This window comes from Aquila chrysaetos, chromosome Z (assembly GCF_900496995.4).
Source record: "Aquila chrysaetos chrysaetos chromosome Z, bAquChr1.4, whole genome shotgun sequence".
NCBI classification, from domain to species: Eukaryota; Metazoa; Chordata; class Aves; order Accipitriformes; family Accipitridae; genus Aquila; species Aquila chrysaetos.
Genome location: NC_044030.1, coordinates 14,341,292 through 14,361,168, shown reverse-complemented (window position 1 = coordinate 14,361,168; position 19,877 = coordinate 14,341,292). Strand labels below are relative to the sequence as shown.

Below are 19,877 nucleotides of genomic sequence, written 5' to 3'. Positions count from 1 at the left end.
GGGTGTAGATCAGACTGCACCAAAAGTAGTACCTTTTTTTCTGGATAACCATAATAGAGGTATTTGTCTAGTAAGGGAAGAGCTTTGCTTCAATCCTGTGCAACTGGGTAACTAAGATTTCTTGTATGATTTCATTTTCCTCTGTTGAATTAGATGGCCTGAGTGCCATCTGTAGGGTAATGTATCTAGTGCCTGGAAGGATGAAGTTCTGTTGAGCAATGCACCCTGGTCTTGGCTTACTATTTGACTCCATTTTTTAACTTTTCTTAAAACAGACAAATTGCAAAAAAAAGATTTCAATACAGCGAACGCTAAATCATATTCCGATGTTCCAACATATACTAATTTTGTTGTTTTACCTGATTGCCACATGATCTGGTGATGTCATTGTTTGGTAATTAAATGTTATATGGATAGAAGGTAAGAATCAAGTAAATTGGCAACAATATTTGCATTATATTTCCTCATTAATGGATTTTTGGTTTTAATTTCATATCATCTCCCATGTTTAGGCAGTGGGTTTCTTCTGGTTTCATTTTGTTCAGTTTTTCAAATAGAATCTGTGGAAATGCAGTGTCATAAAATTAGAGCAACTACTAGAGTAACTACAGTGTAACATGGATACCAGAGTGATGAATCGGATTCTGCAGTCAAGGTCTACTTCCTTTTAATTGCCATTTGAGGTCGTTTTCATCCCACATTAAAGGCAATTGCTTGTCCATAACAACATCTGTGAATCTAGTTATGAACACACTATAACAGCTATGCTGATTCCATAATACCCCCTTGTAGTAGCAAACCTTTGCCTGTGATAATAGCTAACATTGTTATGGCCTAAGCTAAATGTATAATATTATACTTCAACAATACATGCTGCAATGTTAGGGCTTCTCTTTCCAAATGAGGTAATCCATTACCTGACAAGATCAGGAATGAATTCTGCTGTCTTCAGAACAGATTCAGATGTACAGCTTCTTTTGTGAGGGTACTGAAGGATCAGTATTAAGCAGGTTCTGTCCTGATATAGCATGGTTTGCAACCTTTCAGTAAGTTTTATTAGTTGTCCATCTGTTTGTACATGTAATAGTTGTTTATCCAGGCATTTTAAGGCCATCTGTATTTTAGTGCATTCGATATCCTTGTGCTAGCCTGAATTTTACTGTCAGTAGTCTTGCCCTTTGTTGTTGCTGGCAGTTAATTGGTATAGACTTAGCAGACTATTCACCCAGAATTTAAGAAGGAGAAATTGTCTTACTGTTGGTTTGTTCTTCTCCTTCATTTGATAGATGTTTACTGTCATGGCTCAATAAGGTATGAGCTGCAGTCTGTTAATTTTGGCAATTTGTTTTTGCTGAGGATGCTTGTCTTATCCTCCCAAATTTCCCCCTAATTCCACTTAATTTATTTACTGTCATGAATTTCTTGCATGATTCTGTGATCAACCATGTGGCCATTATTAACACTGGTTGGACACATAGTTGAATGCAAAATTTTTTATGAAGTTGAAGGGAGGAAAAGTCTGATTTAGACTTCTTTTTTTCAGTTAAATTGAGAGATGCATAGATAGCACTAGATGGGTAGATTCAATGGGAGAAAAAAATGTTGGCATAGACATATTGTTATTATTTTTTGAAGTTTACACCTGATGAGTTTTTTACATATAAATGGATCTAAATAGTCTCAATTTAATGCAAACATTTACACCTGAGTTTTTAATTTTAAAAAGTACATGAAACAAACTGAAAAAAACTAAGTGACTTCTTAATAGAGGTACACCATTTTGATTAAATCTATTATTAATAATATTTCCCATTGAAATGTGGGATTTGGGGGCCTAGCTGTTTTTCTTTGTCACTTGTGAATGTAAATATAAATATTAATGTAATAGTCTAGTGGACTGAGTATGTTAATTTGAAGATTTGGGCAGCATACTTGGATGAAAGATTTTCATGTGTTTAGATATTCATTACTTAGTTTTTTACCCCTGTTATATGAAGAATAATATGTCTACTTATGCTTTCCCCATGCCACTTAGGATGTATTTTCAATTTTAAAAAATTTGAGACTTTCTCACCTTCTCTCTAATGTATATTCTTTGGGCCTTGCATAAACTCCCATCGCTTTCTTCAGAATCCTTGTCATTAATATCTTTTTTGTGAGACAGGGAAATGTCTCAGGCAGCAACATTACCACTTCTGGTTTGTATATTCAATTTCCGTGTTTATGCAACCCAGTACCTCTGGTTTGTATATTCAATTTCCGTGTTTATGCAGCCCAGTACCTTGTTCTTTTTGCTGCCATTGTGCACAGAAGCATGTGCTTTCAATGGTCTTTGAACAGTAACCAGCAGTATTATCTCTTTATTGTTTTGTTATTGACTGTCTCATTCAACACATCATTCTTATACTCACTTTTTGCTCATAGACTATGTGAGAAAACCTAAACTGAACATTGATTATAGAAGTTTAAACTTTGTGGTTGATAACTGTACTTTATTTTCTAAAATGCCATGCCACACAACTTGAAGCTTTTGAAATTAGCTGCAGTTCATTCCAGGGAATGGGTCATATAGCTAAAGCCTGGGTTAGACGAAATGGGGTTAGATGTGAAACAAAGGGAATTAAAGATCTGAATCCTCTGAAGAAAACCCTGTAGTAGGTTAGTAACGTATCTCATCATTACCATTTTTTGGTAAGTATAGTTGTATGGGAAAGACAGCAGAAGGTGATTGTCTGGTCAATATGTTACCCCCAGTGGTCTTACTGAATTTCTTGACCCATCCACCAATAAACTTTCAGCATTTGAGACACAGCTTAATAAGTGCAGCTGCTTGCCAAATTTCTGCAACCAAAGCAGTGAATCATGTACAGTAGAAGTAAATGAATGTCTGAAAATGTCTGAAAAACATCCTCTGCAGCTATAGGACAATGGTAAGCTTATTCCATTCGCAAAGGAAAGATACCTTGGTTTAAGTTCAATACTCTTTAAAGTTCTGGACAAAACCAAACCTATAGCAGCCAATTGATGAGAGGAGTTCTGTTTGCACAGACTACTAGAAATTGTTTTGAAGACTGTCAGTTTTAATGTACTGAAATATAATACTGGGAGTGAAGCTCTGCCTTTCTGACATACTATCAGTGATCATAAACTAGACATGGAAAAAAGCACATAGAGAACTGCTTAGTATTGATAAGCATCAAAAATTCTAGTCCAATGGCTACATTTTAAGACAAAACAAGAAAGAAAGACTGTTTCTTGCCTTGAAAGTTCAGCAAGGTACTTTTCTTTAGAAGATTCCTAAGATAGTACATTGTGTAACTGAAAGATGAGAGGAAAGACAGCAAAACAAGAATCCTTGCTATTGATTCTGTTCAGTAAGATGAATTAAGGCTATCAAAAATTAGCACATTTTGTTGATAAAGATTGATTTCCATCTCACTCCTCTGTATCAAGCTTTTGATTCATGTGGAGTTTTTGCCTTTTACTTTGGATGGTGCTGATCTTATTCTTGCAGGATAACTCAGTAACAAGAAGAACCTGGGCTCTGGGCTTCATTAGAGATGCTATAGTCCACATGTTAGCTATCCAGTAACTGAGTTAAAATAGGAAGAAAGTAGGATTTGTTTATTTAAGTCATAGGAAATACTCTGTCTATGACAAATCTATATGGCAGTCTTTGAGAACAAAAAAACCCTTTTGCACTGAGGTATACTGTGTATCCATAGTCAATCAGAACAAACATAATGAAATTAAACTGCAATGCAATTTTAAAAATATATTGAAAAATAAAGTGTAACAGTAAGGATAAGAAAGTGCTTGAATGGATCTCCTGGGTGAAGTAGCTTAGTCAGCCAAGTAAGGTATAAGTAGAGCTAATTTGCATTAAGGTGGTGGGATTGGCTGGATGACTATGAGGTCTCTTTGGACTGTACTTTGCTCTGAGTCATCCCAATTTAAAAATTTTTCTCCCCTTCTAGAGGAAATTATCAACTGGAGTAATGCTGGAACAACCTAGGAAATGGGAGAAGGTATTTTAATTGGAGAAATTGATCTGCCATTCTTATCTCTTAAAGATGAGGGTGGAAATTACAGTAGTCCTTAGGTGCTAAATGTAATAAAATTGTGATTCTGCTTGTGTGTACATAGATATCACAAGCATAGTAATGTAAATGGAGAAACCTTTCAAACCTAGCCTGCAGAGTTTGAATTCTCTGTTTTTTCTGTTGCTTGAAGTTCATATGTAAATAAAGCATCTGCTTTAGAAAACCTCTGTAGTATTATTGATAAGTTCAGAAAACTTGTGGCCAAGAGGATTGAAGACATAATAGAAATAAATACAAAATAATAATTCTCTGAAACAATACTGATAATAATAGTAAGAGAGCAAGTCACTCCCTTAATTTGTTTAGCACTAATCTTTTTCTGGTGCAATGCACTAGAGAATATTATCTGTAGAGAAGTTGTTAAGATAGTGTTTATGCAGATTGAGAGGTTTCAGTAGAATTCTTTAATGTAATATTTTCTAAAATTCAGTACAGATTGAATTTTCTTAGTAGTTGTCTAACATATGCAGTATAAACCAGTCCAAATCAAGATCAGATAGCATCTGCCCTTCTATCCAGCATTCTGGTGTTTTCACTGACTTAATGAGATTAGTGTGAGCAGTAAAAACAGTTGGTTTTCTAGGTTTCCTGGTGGCTTCAGAGCTATATACAAGTGTAATACTTTCCCTCTAAAAAAGTACCTCATAAATATAAAGATAAGCCTCATAAGGCTCTCTCTGGTGAGACAAACTAGAAGTATTTTCTGCATTTTGTAACTGGGAGAAGAGAGAAACTGCATACCTGGAGATACAGAAACCAGATTTCTGGGGTTTGGTTGGTTTTTGTCATTAGAGATTTCCTTGACATTCCAATTGCTTATATTCTATATATTTTTTGTCTGCAAAGTCACACCACTTGCCCAGTCTCCTAGCATTTAATAGAGGATGGTATCTTCTCTGTTCATGGAGGGATGCCAGATATCGGAGATTGCCATTGCATCACGGAGAGGCTTATCTTTCCAGGAATGTAACTATACTATTTCCAGTGACAGCTCAGCCATTTGGGCCATTTTCATTTGAGAAAGAACTGACAATAATAAGTTTCTTTTGTTCCTATGTAATAGTATGTGTGCACACCTTCTTCCCTTCAGAACTGGGAAGTCAGTGCACAGTGGTTGTGCATGAAGTCATTCAGAGCTAGCTGTACGTGTTATAATTGGCCTTCTACCCAAGGTGGTTTCTTTTGGAGCCATCATCTATTTACTTGTTCCCAGGATCCCAGATTTCAGGATCTTATTATGCAAGCCAACAACATATGAAAACCTTACCATAGCTGGGGTTATCTCTGCACCTCACCTAATAAATATTCCCTCTGGAGCCCCTAGGAAGCATACAGCTGCACCAAGTTGATCTGCAGGCCAGTCCAAATTCTACATAGTTTGCATGAACTGGAACAGCTAAGTCAAGCTCTATCTGAGCTTATCGTCCCAATAAGCAAGGTTTAACTGGCTGAACAGGAGCTGGCTCAGCCTAAGCTGGATTTTTGTGGACACACTGAAGTGTCCTTGCACCAAAAATCCCAGTGTGCTCTCTAGGACCCTGGTTAGCCTTGTTTTTCAATTACTTCCTTATTATCCTAGTTAACAGGGTTGGCTATAGTGTGCCAGAAACACTGACACTGCAGAATTGTAGGATCTGCTGGGAAAGAAAGTGGAACAAACCGGAATATACTTTCATCCCTTAAGTACTGAATATCTCCCATTCTCTTCTCAAGAGGTACACTGTAGAAATAAAAAAAAAAGAGTACAGAGAATGGCAAAAAAGATGATTAGACTGGTGGAACATCTTTTGTAAGAAGAGATTAAATAGATAGGTATTCATGAGCCTGGAAAAAAAGTAAATGAATGGGATATGATCTAGACATACTGTAAAACTGAATGTTGTGAAGGTGAGAAGAGGATTATTATTCTCTGTTTCCCATAACACAGAAATAAAAAAGCATCAGATGGGATTGTTGGACAGCGATTTTAGAATGAATGAAAGGTACTTATGGCATTTTCTTGTGGAAGTCACTGGCATAGGATCTTGAAAAAGCTAAAAAACAGATGCTGCCAAAGGATGATTCCACAGTTTAGCAAAAAGGATGACCAGTCAGATCTGATAAATTAAAGGATGCAATTATAAGCTTAAATGCAAGCTTTCCCTAAACTACAGATTTCTGGAATCTGAGAGGGTTCAAAGGGTATTGTTGTGTACTTGCTCTGTTCTTATTCCCTATACATAAACTACTGTCCAATGTCAGACATGATACTGAGCTCAGATAGACTGTCCAATGTACTGAGGATTGGGTTTTTTCAGTGTTGTTAATAAGTATTTTGTGACTTGTTGTGAATTAGATGTTCAATTTTCTGCAGTTTTTAAGACTTAATCTGTGGGTGGTGGTTTTTTGCAGTTATTAACAGTCGCTTTCAGTGAAGGCTAGCAAGTTGAAACCTGTGAATGATACCTGTAGACTATGACACCTGTGATGGTTCAAATGGGACATCAGAAGAACTGGTGTTCCAGATGAAAAGAAAATTCTGATATATCAAATTTTTTTAAACAGAATAGGGCTAATATTCCTCCTTGAAGTGCCTAAACAAAATAGGGGAAGGATTAGGCTCTTTCAACCATTACTAGTCTCTATGGACTTATTTTGCCTTAAATTTTGTTCTGAGACTGCAGGAGGAAGATTTGCTGTCATGTATCTCTTCAACTAAGATTTCCAAGCATCACATCGTCTTTCTGTCTCTAATTTCTATACATGTTATCAGTGCTAAATGATCTGGTAAAATAATTAAGAAATACTTTGCTACTGTTTTTTTTTTTTAAAGAAAGGTATTACTTTTCCTTCTGCTGGAAAATACTCACTCTCTGTGTTCAGCTGGTTTGGTTTTTTCCACACAGAGTTTGTTATTGTGTTAAACACTTGCTTTCTACCAGTGTACAGTAAACCTGGCAGAGGTATCAGGTAGACAAATATTGAAGTTGTTGCTGAAAAACCATTGAAGAGACATCCATCCCATGAACTTTTGTGTCTTTTGGTATAAGTCACTATATTGTAATTTCAGTCTCTTGACAAAGGGAAGACTTACCTTCCTTCAGACGTGCTTGCCCATATATATGTATCCTGCATAACCACTCTGGTAAAGGAGAGCTGAAGTAATTTTAGGACGCAGGAGTACCAGACTGTCTAATATGGTATGGCTGTCTTAAAATTTGCTCACATTGGACCTAAATATGTTGGCAGGAATTGTGTCGATCCACAAAAAGAAAATGTCTACAGCTGAGTCAGCATTAGAAAGTAAGTATTGTTTACATTTTAACCTTACCCATGCTTATGGACCTGTAGCACCAGATGCAGGTATTTGCACAAAGACCTAAGGAATTCACTAAGTCTCTGTGCTGGGTTTCAGTACTGAATGCAAGTCTAGGAAAGCAAAGTAACTTTCAAATTAGTGGTATTTTCCAAAGAATGTGTTTCACATCAAATCAGTGTTACGGATGCACGACTAACCAAATCCAACAGGTGTTAAAACTCAGATTTATTCTTCAGTAAAAGTTAGTTAGAAGTCCGGTAACATTTTATAAAACCACAGGCTCAATGATGTAAAGAGAATTAATACTACACGGCCAACTTAAGAATCCCCAAGATTTAAAGTGACGGCTCAAAATTCACGTATCACTCCCCTAAAAGCTGAGTGCTCTCTCCCTCGAGGAGTTACCTCGGGCGGTGCCCCGGCCCGAGGGGGAGTCCCCGACTGCAGACCCGCTGCTCCGAGGAGGACTGACTCCAACGTGTCCTCCGGCGGGACCCCGTTTATACCCCTGTCGAATCTGGCCTGTGGTCATTTAATTCTATTGGCCAGGAGGGTCACCTCGGTGTACCTGGCGCGTCTCGATTGGCCAGTTCAAATTTCAACCTGCAGCCTCCAGGGTTTCCTTCCCCTTCTCCCTGCCTGGAGAAGTTTTGTTTCCTGATGGCAGGATGGGGGGGGTGGGATGTACTGCCACAATCAGGCATGGGGCAGGGTTGTTTGCTCAAAGAATAATGGGGATTCTTTTAGGTTCCCAGTTATTTCTTACTTGCATTCATTTCTTATAAACCAAAGTTAATAAATTCTAATTTTTTTTTTTATTTTTTTTTTTTTTTGTGGACAGTAGGTTTGCTCACTGGCCTAAGCTAGGAACTTCCTACTGTGAGAAATGCACACACGCTGAATTTCATGAATTTTACAAGTTTATTATAGAACAAAAGCAAACAGGGCTGGGCGCATGGTCAAAACCAGAAGTGCACCGGTTATACCCAAACTCACCTTTTTATACACTGTGTTTGTGGCTTTTCAAAGGGGTTATTTTAATATTTCAGGTATTTATTAATATAACTCCACCCCAGACCACCCCCCACTTGCACGCGTCTCTTGTGGTTCGGAGGGGCCTTCAGGGATCTGCAAGGGATGAAGTCAGTAGTCTTCCTCTGGCTGCACTTTTCACCCTGTCGTTTTCCTCCAGTCACACTTTTCAATATTTTCACATTAAACTTCTGTTTTTCCTTTGTTCTTCTCATATCTTTCAAGTCAAATAATCTTTGACCCCCAAAATGCTGTTCTCATGCTAACAAATCACTCCTTATCTTCTTACTTGTGGTCTCAATTTTACTCGTCCTTGAGTCCATATGTCTGTTTTTCTGTGTTTTCACAAATCTATCTACACATCCTTTAATTACTTGAGTTACAGGATGTCTTATCTCATCAGAAGAAACTACATATTCTGCTTGTGCCCATTTATTGCCTACAAACTATAAAATACAATTGATGTCTGGAATATATTAACTACATATTTCCCATGTTAAGGCCTAATTTAGTGGCAGTGAGGCAAACATCCTTTCAGGACGTAGCTTATGCAGTAGTTAGGCAAATTTCAGTGTTCTCGTTTTGCAAAAGCCAATATACATTTCACACTACTGACAAAAATAGGCAGGGTAACAAAAGTTTTGTGATGGTCCTGTAGCATGCAGACATCCTCAGTGTAGAAGGTACTGCACATTTGTTTGTCTCTCTGAACAGTTCTCTTAACAGTGGCATGTATAGTCCTATCATTTTTCTTCCTGGTGTCCTAGTGATGCTGCCTTTAGGCAGGCAATAAGAAGTTTATTTGAGTGTTTTTAGAATGAATATCCAAAGGAGGAGGAGCACCAGATAGCCATGGTTGCTTCACGCTTAATGTATGTTAGTAGTCAAATGGGACAGTCTCACTGAAGCTTCCTGCAAGATGCAGGAACTGAAGGAATTAATCTTCACACAGAGGGTGCCTCTGTGCTGGTGTCAGTCACATCAGATCAGACCTGCCTGCCCCAGCTGCAGACTAAGAGAAGGGCCCTCCTGGTACTTAGCACAACCTGACATTCACAGCAGGTCTAGCGTTACTAAGATGCCAGCAGCAGCCTGGGGACATGCTGTCAAATAAGAGGGAAAATGGTGGGTAAGAGGGAGAGGTTCAGGATCTTGATTCACGTACATTTTTAAGGACCAAAGGATCCTGTCTGCAGAAACTCATTAAGGTTAGGTAACAGGGAAATAAACATCCAACAGGAATATGCTGGGGTTTTATTTGCTTTTCTAATTTCCCTTTGATCCCTGGGTGTGGACACCCATTTTTTATAAAATCTGAGCACAAGCTTGAAGTTTTTAAAGTGTGTTAATTCTTTGTACTGCAGGGCCCAAGTGCCACCAATCACCAGCTGGTTTTGGGAGTGTCTTCATTAGCATTTAGGAAGTCCCCTCTGATAGGAATCTCCCTGTCAGGTATGCACTTTGATTCACATCATGTGGAAATGTCATAACACACAAGCTGGATTCATTTCAGCTGAAATCAAGATAAAACATCAGTTTTGGTGCATGCTTAGCACGCTCTAGACACTAATGGGCCTTCAGACCGTGCAAGCAGTCTAGAGCTAGACCATAACAGAGCTGGAGGTCTTCAGACCCAACTGTTTTGCCCCACAAGTCTGTTCCCATTGTACTGCACTGCTTGCTAATGTAGGTACGGGCTTTACATTGAAAAAATAATTGTCAGCATGTCCAGTGCAGACAGTAAAAAATGCTGTTTCAAAGTAATTTTTTTATCCTTACTGGTTTTCCCAAAGTTCACAGATTTTAGTCTTCATGTCCATTTCATCTCCTGTGTTTGGAAGGGGTAGAAATAATGAATATCCTATGTCTGCCTTCCTTCTTGCCATAAGTTATATGTTTTGGGTTTTTTTAAAGTTTCCAGTTAACAGCAAAGAGCAACTCTGAAATACCAAGAACACTGGGAAGCAGAGCTCTTACAGTGAGGTTTCATTTATAATTTTACAGCCGCTGCAGAACTGCTTCAGCGCTGCATGATTGGATGTGACAAGTGCTGGGTGGCTGACAGTCTTCCCAGAAAACACATCCCACTGCAGCCAGCAGCTCTTGGGTCTGTGGTAGGAATTGCTCAGTGAACCTACCTACCTTCTGATAGGTAAGAATTGGATGAGATTACATTAGATTAATTTAGGTGATTGTAATGGTCCATATGAATCAGTTTTCTGGCTTGTATGCTGCCAGAATCTCATAAGAGCAGCCGGACATTTCAGAGGTGTAGGGATTGCACCTGGATTTAACACCTTCCTCAGCCATGAATCTGTCATCAAACTGCATCTGTCCCTTTGAATGGTTTCCAGTTTTTAGGTTGAGCAATCCCTTAAACGCCATTCTGCTGTGTCTTATCAAACAGTTTTCTCATTTCAACATGAGGGAGCTTGTATAAAACCATCAGTTGCTATTAAAAAAAATTCATTTTCTTGTTCTCTGCTACAAGCATACAAAATCCTTTAAAATACCCCTAACCCCAAGAAAAGCAGTTCCCCTGCTGTTTTAATCAGGCCTGTCCTTGCCATTCAGCACAGTTGTCTCCCTTTAATAAATTTTAATCTAGTTTTTAAAATCTATAAAATGCATGTTTACAAAGTTCCTCTTGGTGGATCATACCTGTGTATTGCCATATATATATATATATATTTATGTGTGTACATATATATATATATGCAAAGATACATACTCCTGTTTGTCATGTCTGTATTTATGTGTATATGTTAGCACTTTTCAAAACTAAGAGGCAAATGTGGCCTTTTTAAAGGAATGCCATTCTGGAATTATTTTTGATCAGTAGCAGAGTTTTCTGGATTTTGAACATGGACTCTCTTTGTACTCTACCAGTACAATACTTTCTGCAGATACATCATATTTTCAATTCATGGATTAGTTAAATGTTGGTTAGCCTACTGTGCATATTCATGGATCTTCTTCAACACTGGTTCCATAATATAAGTAACTTGTTTGTAACATAGAAATCCTAAGAGCTCCACAAACACTGGTGAAAGCTCATTATTTGCAACAGCTTTGCAGATGAGGGAGGTCAAAAAGGAAACACAGAAATTTACGTGCCCTGGTTACATATAAGAGCTGAACTTTGTTACATGTTACTGAAACTACTTAAGCTTCCAGCAGAAGTTTTGTAAACATATGTGTGTGTGTAGAAATATATATATATTCTAAAACCATAGGTTATCCTTGACTTCATAACCACTGTGATTTCGATCTTTCATCTTCACTTGGGTCTATTGTGAACAAATATGAGTATCATCAAGAATTAGACTCAGTTTGTCCTTTTTCTTGATCTTGTTTGGAGATTCCATGTAATTTTCAGATATTGATCAGTCTTCACATATCTCTGAGAGTTAGACAAATACAGCATTATTATCTCATTTTACAGGTTAGAATGGAAAGCATGAAGATATATGTTTAAGGATTGATTTTTTTTTTTTTTTTTTTTTTTTTTCCCCTATACTGAACCAGATAGTGGACCAGGAATAGAATTAAAAGGTTTGGTTCCATTTGTATGAGATATTACACTGTTTTGTAGTGTGGGTTTTTTTCGGGGTGGGGGACAGTTCAATTTTTTTTGTTGTTGTTGTCTGCTTTTGCAAATATAACTGCAAAACCAGGAAGTGTCTGGAAAGTTATACAAAGTTAGATATTTAGGCTGGAAAATGTTTATACTTTGTTACAAACAAGTAGTAATCCGTCTTTGAGCAGTCTGGTCTTGCCTGACCCTCCACTGAACGGAGCTCTATAGACATGAAAACCAGCTGCGCTTCTGTCAGTCTTTCACCTCTGTTTGGATGCCCTCTAAGGCATATTTCAAATTGCAATCCTGTGCCCAATCTGTCAGCCCAAACCAGCATTAACTGTGTAGAGACTGTTAGAGACCAAAGGGGTTTATTACTTGGTGGACAAAAAAATGCAAGCAAAGCTGCTTTGTTACTTCTTAGTATACAGTTAAGCATCTTCAACACATTTGTTTACAGAAGCTTAGTCACTCAATATGTTAATGTGTTTCCATAGCATGTCAAAGAATGTATAGGTCTTATTCATTATATTCAGGATACTTCAATGCAGTAGAGCTGGCTGGAAGAAGAGGTACATTAGCATTGAATTAGAGAAGGTTGGAGAGAACAAAATGCCTGAATGCTGTATTGCAACTGACAAGTATCAATTCAGTGTGAAAATATTTCTGAAAGATTATCCTTGAGGTTTGTGTTTGAATTTGGATTTCAGCTTAGGGTTTTCCTTGTAATGGGTTTCCTCTGCTTCTAGATGTCATTTTTGCTTAAAGAGCTTCAAGCGCTGAGAATTCCTGAGCCTACATTTAATCTTACTTTTTTTTCTCCATTTGTTTAACAATGAACAGATTCTGGCAAAAACTGTTATTGGTTATTATTAGCTTTAGTACAGTAACTCAGGTTTTAAAACTTATCTGTTGCCATTGCAATCCTTCTTAGTCTTCAGGTATACCCTTTAACTTTCTGTGGTCTATCTGTTCTTTGGTTCTGTGTATGAAAGATACACCCAGCTTTTCCATTGTATACTCATTCCTTTTGTTCCTATGACACAGAATTACAAATTACCTTCTTCTGGTTGTTAACATGCCTCAGTTTGCTGAAGTCCTAAGTGGCAGAGTTGGCTCATTCAAGTTCATTAACATCTTTTCCATATCAGAATTAAGGTGTTTTAATGTTTCCAAGAGTTTATATTCATTTTTCCCCCTGGGTTCTTTTCCTTTTTCCCACATGTCATTTTTAGGGAAGCAGGATCCCAGGTTGATTTCCTGTAAAACTCATGCTGTGGTCCAATAACACACCTGCTTATATCTTGCTTATAGGTTCACAGACATGCTTATAACTAAGCACATATTAAAGAAGCTTGCTGCATTTGGAAGATCAGGATCATTGTTTTGGTTAGTTTCCAAAGTAATCTATGTGTTTAACATTAAATGGTCCAGAACTGAAATTGCCATTGTTCAGCAAATTGTGACAGCTTTGTGACAGCAAATTAATTGTAACTTGGTTTACCAGAAAACACAAAAGGTAAAACCATAATATAGTAATAGTAAGTGAGATAAGGAATGTCCTGGATTATATTCTTTATGGAAAATTGTACTAGGATGTTGTAAATGGCAGGTGGATGCACCCTGTTAACTTACTGAATGCTGCTTGTTCTTTAACTACAGCTCTTTTTCTTTGGATCTTATTCCTACTGGTAAATTAGAAATGTCTTCTGTTTAAGAAATTTTTCAGTTAGATTATTCTGAAGGTTTCAAATAGTTGATTATATGTAAGTCAGACTTAGAACTGTATTTTTCTTTGGATCTGAATCAATGTCATCTTGTCTTTCTAAACTGAACCTGAAGATTTTAGACAAAAGCCACATTTACCTCATGTAAGAGGGCCTTGACAATCTGTAAGACAGTGCTTGGTATTATCATGCAGTTACGTTTGGCTACCATTCTTTCTCTTCCTTCTCCTTTTTAGATTTTCACTAGTGCTGAAAGGACCATCCTTGGCATTGTGAGAACTGCGTGGGCTTTGCTAGCCATTAGTCAGAACAGCGCGTACCCTAACAGAAGCCTGGAGTCCAAAGCCATCTCACTCTGAACTTTGCAGTCTATAGTATCAACTCGAAGAAGAGTTCACTGGGTGTCAGTATGTTCATTTCTTTCTTTCAGACTCCCATTTGTTTGAGTAACTTACAACTTCGTTCACAAGTAATAAATAAAGGCTATAGTTTAAAATTCTCCCTCAAAAAGGCTCAGCACCTATGAGAGGCCCCCTTCATGGGGAAAATCATGTTACTGCACTTAGTCCTTTTGCTGCCATTAAATATTGCATTACAGCAAATATTGGAAATGAATATACAAATTTGTGGGGCTGATATTAAAAGCAAAATTTACATTCATACAGAGAGTGTTTTTCTAATGGTTTTATATTGAAAATGTATTTTCTAATCTCTTACTCTTTGAATAATAATAATTGGCTTGCCAATATTATAATTTGTTGGAGCACTGAACTGGGATTCAGTTCACAGCATGTGCAGTACACATTAATCACTTCATGACCAGTTATAAAGTAGAGCATAAAAGAATCCATTATGAAACATCCCTAAAAAAGAAAATTGTCTTCCAGCTTCACACTAGAAAACACAATGTGTAAATTCGAGCAGAACAGACAAATTCTGTGTTTTAAGACCTGGAGATTTCACTTCGGAGATGAAGTATAGCCAGAGTGCAAACCCAAATACTTTATATTTCTCCCAGTAATTCCTGGCCTGGGGTCAATGGGCAAGTGTTTTAGATATGGCAAGCACAACAACAAACTATATTGACAAATCACAACAGGTTACACTGAGAAAGGGTGTCATTAATGCTTTTGTAGTTTTATTTCTATAGTATTAAACACATTGTTTTGGCTTTGTGCCAGGGATTGGTTTGTACAGTGCTGCAACAATTTGGGGTTTTGCCTGGAGTAATGATCTATGTTACTGCTGCTCCTGCCAGAAAGTTACTAATCTGCTCCTGAGAGGTGATCCTGCTAAGGGGTCATGCCAAGACCCAGTTTGACTCATGAACTCCCAAATTCCTCCTAAATGGCAGATAGCCTGCTCACTTCTCCTCAGCTCATGTGGCTTTGAAGAAACAGTGTCCCAATACTGCCAGCTTTATATTCTGTTTTAACAACAGACAAGCTGTAATCTAGAAAGAATTTTAGGGTTTTTTTTTTTTGTGAAGTAAAAGTTCAAGTTCTTGAATTGTTAAGATCCAGAAGAGAAATGTAAGGTGAGAAAGTGAACATAACTCTTCTTTCTCAGTTTCTTTTACATCCTCAAAATGAATTTTGACTGGCATAGTCAAAGGCAACAACTCATCAAGCAGCAGCTTACCTTCTGGTTGCCATCCTTCAGAGGGAAACATAAATTAGTCTAGTGCCAGTTTAGAGCTGGCAACTTTTACTGCCCTTTACCTCCCATTCTGTCTTGAGCAGCTGCTTGTGTCACTACAGTATTGCTCCTCTAGTTCCAATTACATTCTATTTGTCTTTTTTAAAAAAATTAGCCTCCTGATTCTTTCATCCAATTGCATTGCTATCCTTCATCCTTTATATCACATTGCTAGAGACAGTTTTTTATTTGGCCCAGGACTGAGGCAGGGTAAATCAGAAGGCATGAATAGTATGTATTCAAAATTACTGCTGTGCTTTATGGATTGTAGCACCACAGGACAATTCAGGATAACAGGGACCTCAGGAGGTCTCTAGTCCAACCTTCTGCCCAGACCAGGCTCAACTATGGGTCAGACCATGTTGCTCAGGGCTTTATTCCATGGGAGCTGGAAACTCTCTGCCTGCCTAGAACAGGACTTCCCTTTGCTCCTGCCCCAATTGCGTGAGGGGCCCATTGGCCACTTCTTCCCACCAGCTGGACAGCAGCCCTGCCCTCATGCATATTGACTTATTCACTGCCCCAGTTTGGTCTCACCTGCAAACCTGACAGGGTGCACTTGGTCTCATCCTCAGGTCACAGATAGAGATGTTAAACAGGACAGGCCCCAGGGAAGACCTTGTGGAACCCCATGGGGCACCAGCCTCCAGGCAGATACAACCCAGTGGCCGCCACCCCTGTGCCCAACTGTCCAACCAGGTATTTACCCACTGGGTGAGGCATCCACCCAGACTTTAACATCCAGCTTGGCTACAAGGAAATTGTGGAAGAAGTGTTGAAAGCCTTGCTAAATTTGAGGTAAATGACATCCCCTGTTGTCCACTTGTCCATAAATCTTGTCATTTTAGCACAGGAGGTAACCAGCTGGTGTGGGCATGATTCACCCTTGGTCAAACCACACCGTCAGTTCCCCATCACCTTCTTCTCTCTTGTGTTCAGAAATGTGCCCCGAGAGGACCCACTCTATGATTTTCCCAGGGACCAAAGTAAGGCTTGTAGTTACCAGAATGAACCTTTTGGCTTTAATTGAAGATAGATGCATCATTTGCTTTCTCCCTATTGTCAGAGACCTCCCCCGATCCCCAAGACCTTTCTTGTTGGAGAGTGGCCTTGCAAGCACATCAGCCAGCTTTCTCAGCACAGCTGGGTGCAGCCCATGAGCTTGTTGAGAGCTCACAAGTAATCCTTGACTTATCCTGCTCTGGTCATTCTCCTTGTTCTTGAATCCCATCCTTAAGCACATAGACCTTGTTAATGAATACTGAGACAAAGGGCCAAAAGGCATTCCCTGTTTGGCCAGGCTCATCTGCCTCCATAGAGGAGCCCCATGTGTCTGAGCTGTACCATCACACTGAGGACCGCCTCCTCCTCCTCTTCCCTGTTCACTTGTACCGAAGGGTTTTTACCTGTCCACTGCTTACCCCAGTTATGTGAGCTGTCCCACCACATCTTGGTCACCGTGGTTTTGTTTCCCCATCTGTGTGCAGCTGTGTGCCTACCCTGGGGTAGGAGCCCTGCCACCCTGCAGTACTGTTCCTGAGGTCTCTTTTGCTCCGATTGCCCAGAAACCTTTCTTTTCCACCCCATCCATCACCTCTTTACTAGGCTCTGGGTTGTCATCTGTCTTCCCCATTGTTTCTGTTTAAAAGCTTTTCTCAGTGTGATTTGATCTTTCCACAGAAATTATATGTTCTACATTATTAACACCAAGGAGAGGTTTGGGGTTTACATAGTTTCCTCCATCCTACCGTAAGACTGCTGGAGATATTGTTCCCCACCTGCAGTCTTGCTTATGGCTTCTGAAATCATGATGCCACCCTGTGTATAGCAGCATTATTTAGATTTTAGAGAAGATGTAAACTCAGTAGAGGATGAAAGACTGTAAGTAGTTGTTTATAGCTGATAAAGCCTGACAATTATTTCCTGATAATCTTTTCATTCTGTCATATTTTTTGTGATGATAAACTTGAAGCTCTCAACCTATCATTGCTGTGGTGAATTTCTAATAGGTTTTGTAGATGTTTGTATTTATAATCTCCTGTCTGGAAGTTTGTTTTCATAGTTTAAACTATTTTTTTTTTCCCCTGCTGAAATAGAATGCTTATATGTGCAAGTTCTTATTAAGAAGTGACGTGAACGAGTATAAGCTCATATGCATTGTCTTAAAGGTTTTATGATTTAAACTGTGGTCATTGCCATGATATTCTCATTTTTTCCATATATATATATATAGCCATGCACAGAGCTTCCTTCTTTATATAGAAACCTCATGAAGAGAGTTAATTCTCAATTTACAGCCAAGCTGGGGAATAAAGTGTTATTACTAAATCTTTAATCCTGAAGACTTTGACAAGTATGAATTTTAGGGTTTTAATTTCAAAATTGCATTTATAGAAGCCCAGTGCCAAGTATTGCCATTCAAAAATTTCCAGTTTCTTGGGATGTCAGACAATTTGTTAGCTAAATCCCCTGCCTTACTCAAAGAATGTCAATAGAAGGCATACTAGTGGCCTAGCTGTCCCTACAAAATTGGCAGGTTCTGCATGCTTTTGTTTTGGATGAGCCATTTCAGAAAATCTTGAACATTTCAGACTTCAGTCAGGTGGCTTTTCTCACTGCATAGTTGGATAAAACTATATCAAAATGTCTGTACCAAAACCTATGCAGCCTCAGTGGTTTTTGGCACTAACAGTGTGAAATATCTTCTGTTTTGAGTTAAAGTTCAAGTTGTTTTACAGACCATCCCAAACTTTTAATTTTTTTTCTGACTGATGTTACAGTTGCAGTAAAGGTTTGAGAGGAAAGATTTCTAGCTTCCACTTTAGATTTTACCTGTAATGTCTTCAATTAAGTCAGGAAATTTCCTTAGTGTTTGATCACTAACAATGCAGATTATACTCAAAAAGCCAGGATCAACTTTCAGCTGAAGAAGTCACACCAAGTGGTAGTTTTTCAGCAAAGAACATGGTTTGTGAGGTCACACATTTGAGCTCAGCCTCCCACCATCTCACTGACTCGCAGGAACTTTCACCTGTGTTCACACACACTCATAGTTACAGAAAAGACCTGTTTATAAGCCATTTGTGACTTGAAAAAGTTTAACAATCATAATATGAAATAAGAGGGTTGGTGTGCTCCTGCCCATAAAAAGAGGATAAAGGCTCAGAATAGGAAGAGTGAGATGATTTCTGAAGTTTGTGCAAGGTTGTGGATTCTTTCATTCTTATAAGCTGAATAAGGTCTACAGAGTAGTTCAAATATAGTTCTGTTACTAACTGAAAAAATAGCTAGAATTATTCCCAGTTCTAATAGCGTGCTGTTTGTTGTCAATTGCTTCATGAATGCAATAGCTTATTTCAGGCAATAAATTGCTCCCACACTCTTTGCTATAAGCATTCCTCCAGGTATCCAGTACTCAAACATGTTTTTATGGCCCCATAGGTGATATGATATATTTCTGTTACTTGGCTGGATGAATACAGCAGCTCTTTGAATCATGATCCCCATGTGAATTATGAATTGATAACTTCCCTTCTGCTATATCTGCTGAAAAGGGCAGTCATTCCTGTTGATAATCATTCCTGTGTGCCAACAGAAATCTGCAGAAAGTGAGTACAAATACTATGAAAACAATGGGACTTGCTTAAAAAAAAAAGGACTGAATAATAATAAAAATTTGAATAATTGAATATTTTTAGTCTTTGCTCCCTGTGTCTCCCTGTGGAATGGGAGATTTATTTATTTAATTTCAGAAGAATGGTGAGGTTTCATTCATATAATGTCTACTAGTTCTGTAACAGCTAAAGTTTAATAGTTGTCATTATTGTGTTAGATGAGTTAGCCAACTTCTTCCTTTCTACAAACTGTTGTAACTTGTGGCACAGACATCTTCTTCTGTGCCTTCCCTTTAATCTTTTTGCCCTCAGAATATCAAGGTGCTCTAGAGTACTTATATGAAACATTACACCCATGCTAAGCGTGTAGCATGATGTTATGTTACATCATAATGGTGCAGTTCCAGGAAATGGGGCAAGGCAGTTTAGTAACCCAGAGTTGCAGAAGGGGACAATTCCCTTTCAAAGCTTACCCTACCCTACTCCTACCTTTCCAAAGCTACTTGCTTTGGGTGCTTACGTTCTGCATCTTCCTATTGTCAGCTTTTATCTGGCTCTGCTTCTCAGAGTCCTCCATAAGCTAACACAATTTGCAAATCTACTAGAAAACTAACACAGCTGGACTTCTCAGCTGAGTTTATTCACCAAAGTTTTTAACAGGGCTCTGCAGCTGGAGGAAGGTCAGTGGCAGGGGTGCACAGCCAAGAACATTGGGGAGCAGGAGAGGAAGAAAAGGAAGAAAGTGGAAAGTGAAATTCCCCATGCAAGTAGCTGGTAACCAGCTGCAGATCAGCAATGCGGGTTGGCTGGTACATGGTTGGGGAC

The 19,877-nt window shown here is 38.5% G+C and overlaps 1 protein-coding gene across 2 annotated transcripts in view; it reads left to right on the top strand.

Annotated features, from left to right (window-relative positions):
- LINGO2 (leucine rich repeat and Ig domain containing 2) overlaps window positions 1–19,877 on the top strand; it is a 565,281-nt gene that overhangs the window by 169,065 nt on the left and 376,339 nt on the right. Inside the window, exon 2 of one of the 2 annotated variants that reach the window (XM_030004177.1) lies at window positions 13,977–14,147. The exons of the other annotated variant lie outside the window; for it this stretch is intronic. The gene's annotated coding sequence lies outside the window, so the exon portion shown is untranslated. The remainder of the gene's footprint in view (window positions 1–13,976; window positions 14,148–19,877) is intronic. 2 annotated transcript variants of the gene reach the window in all.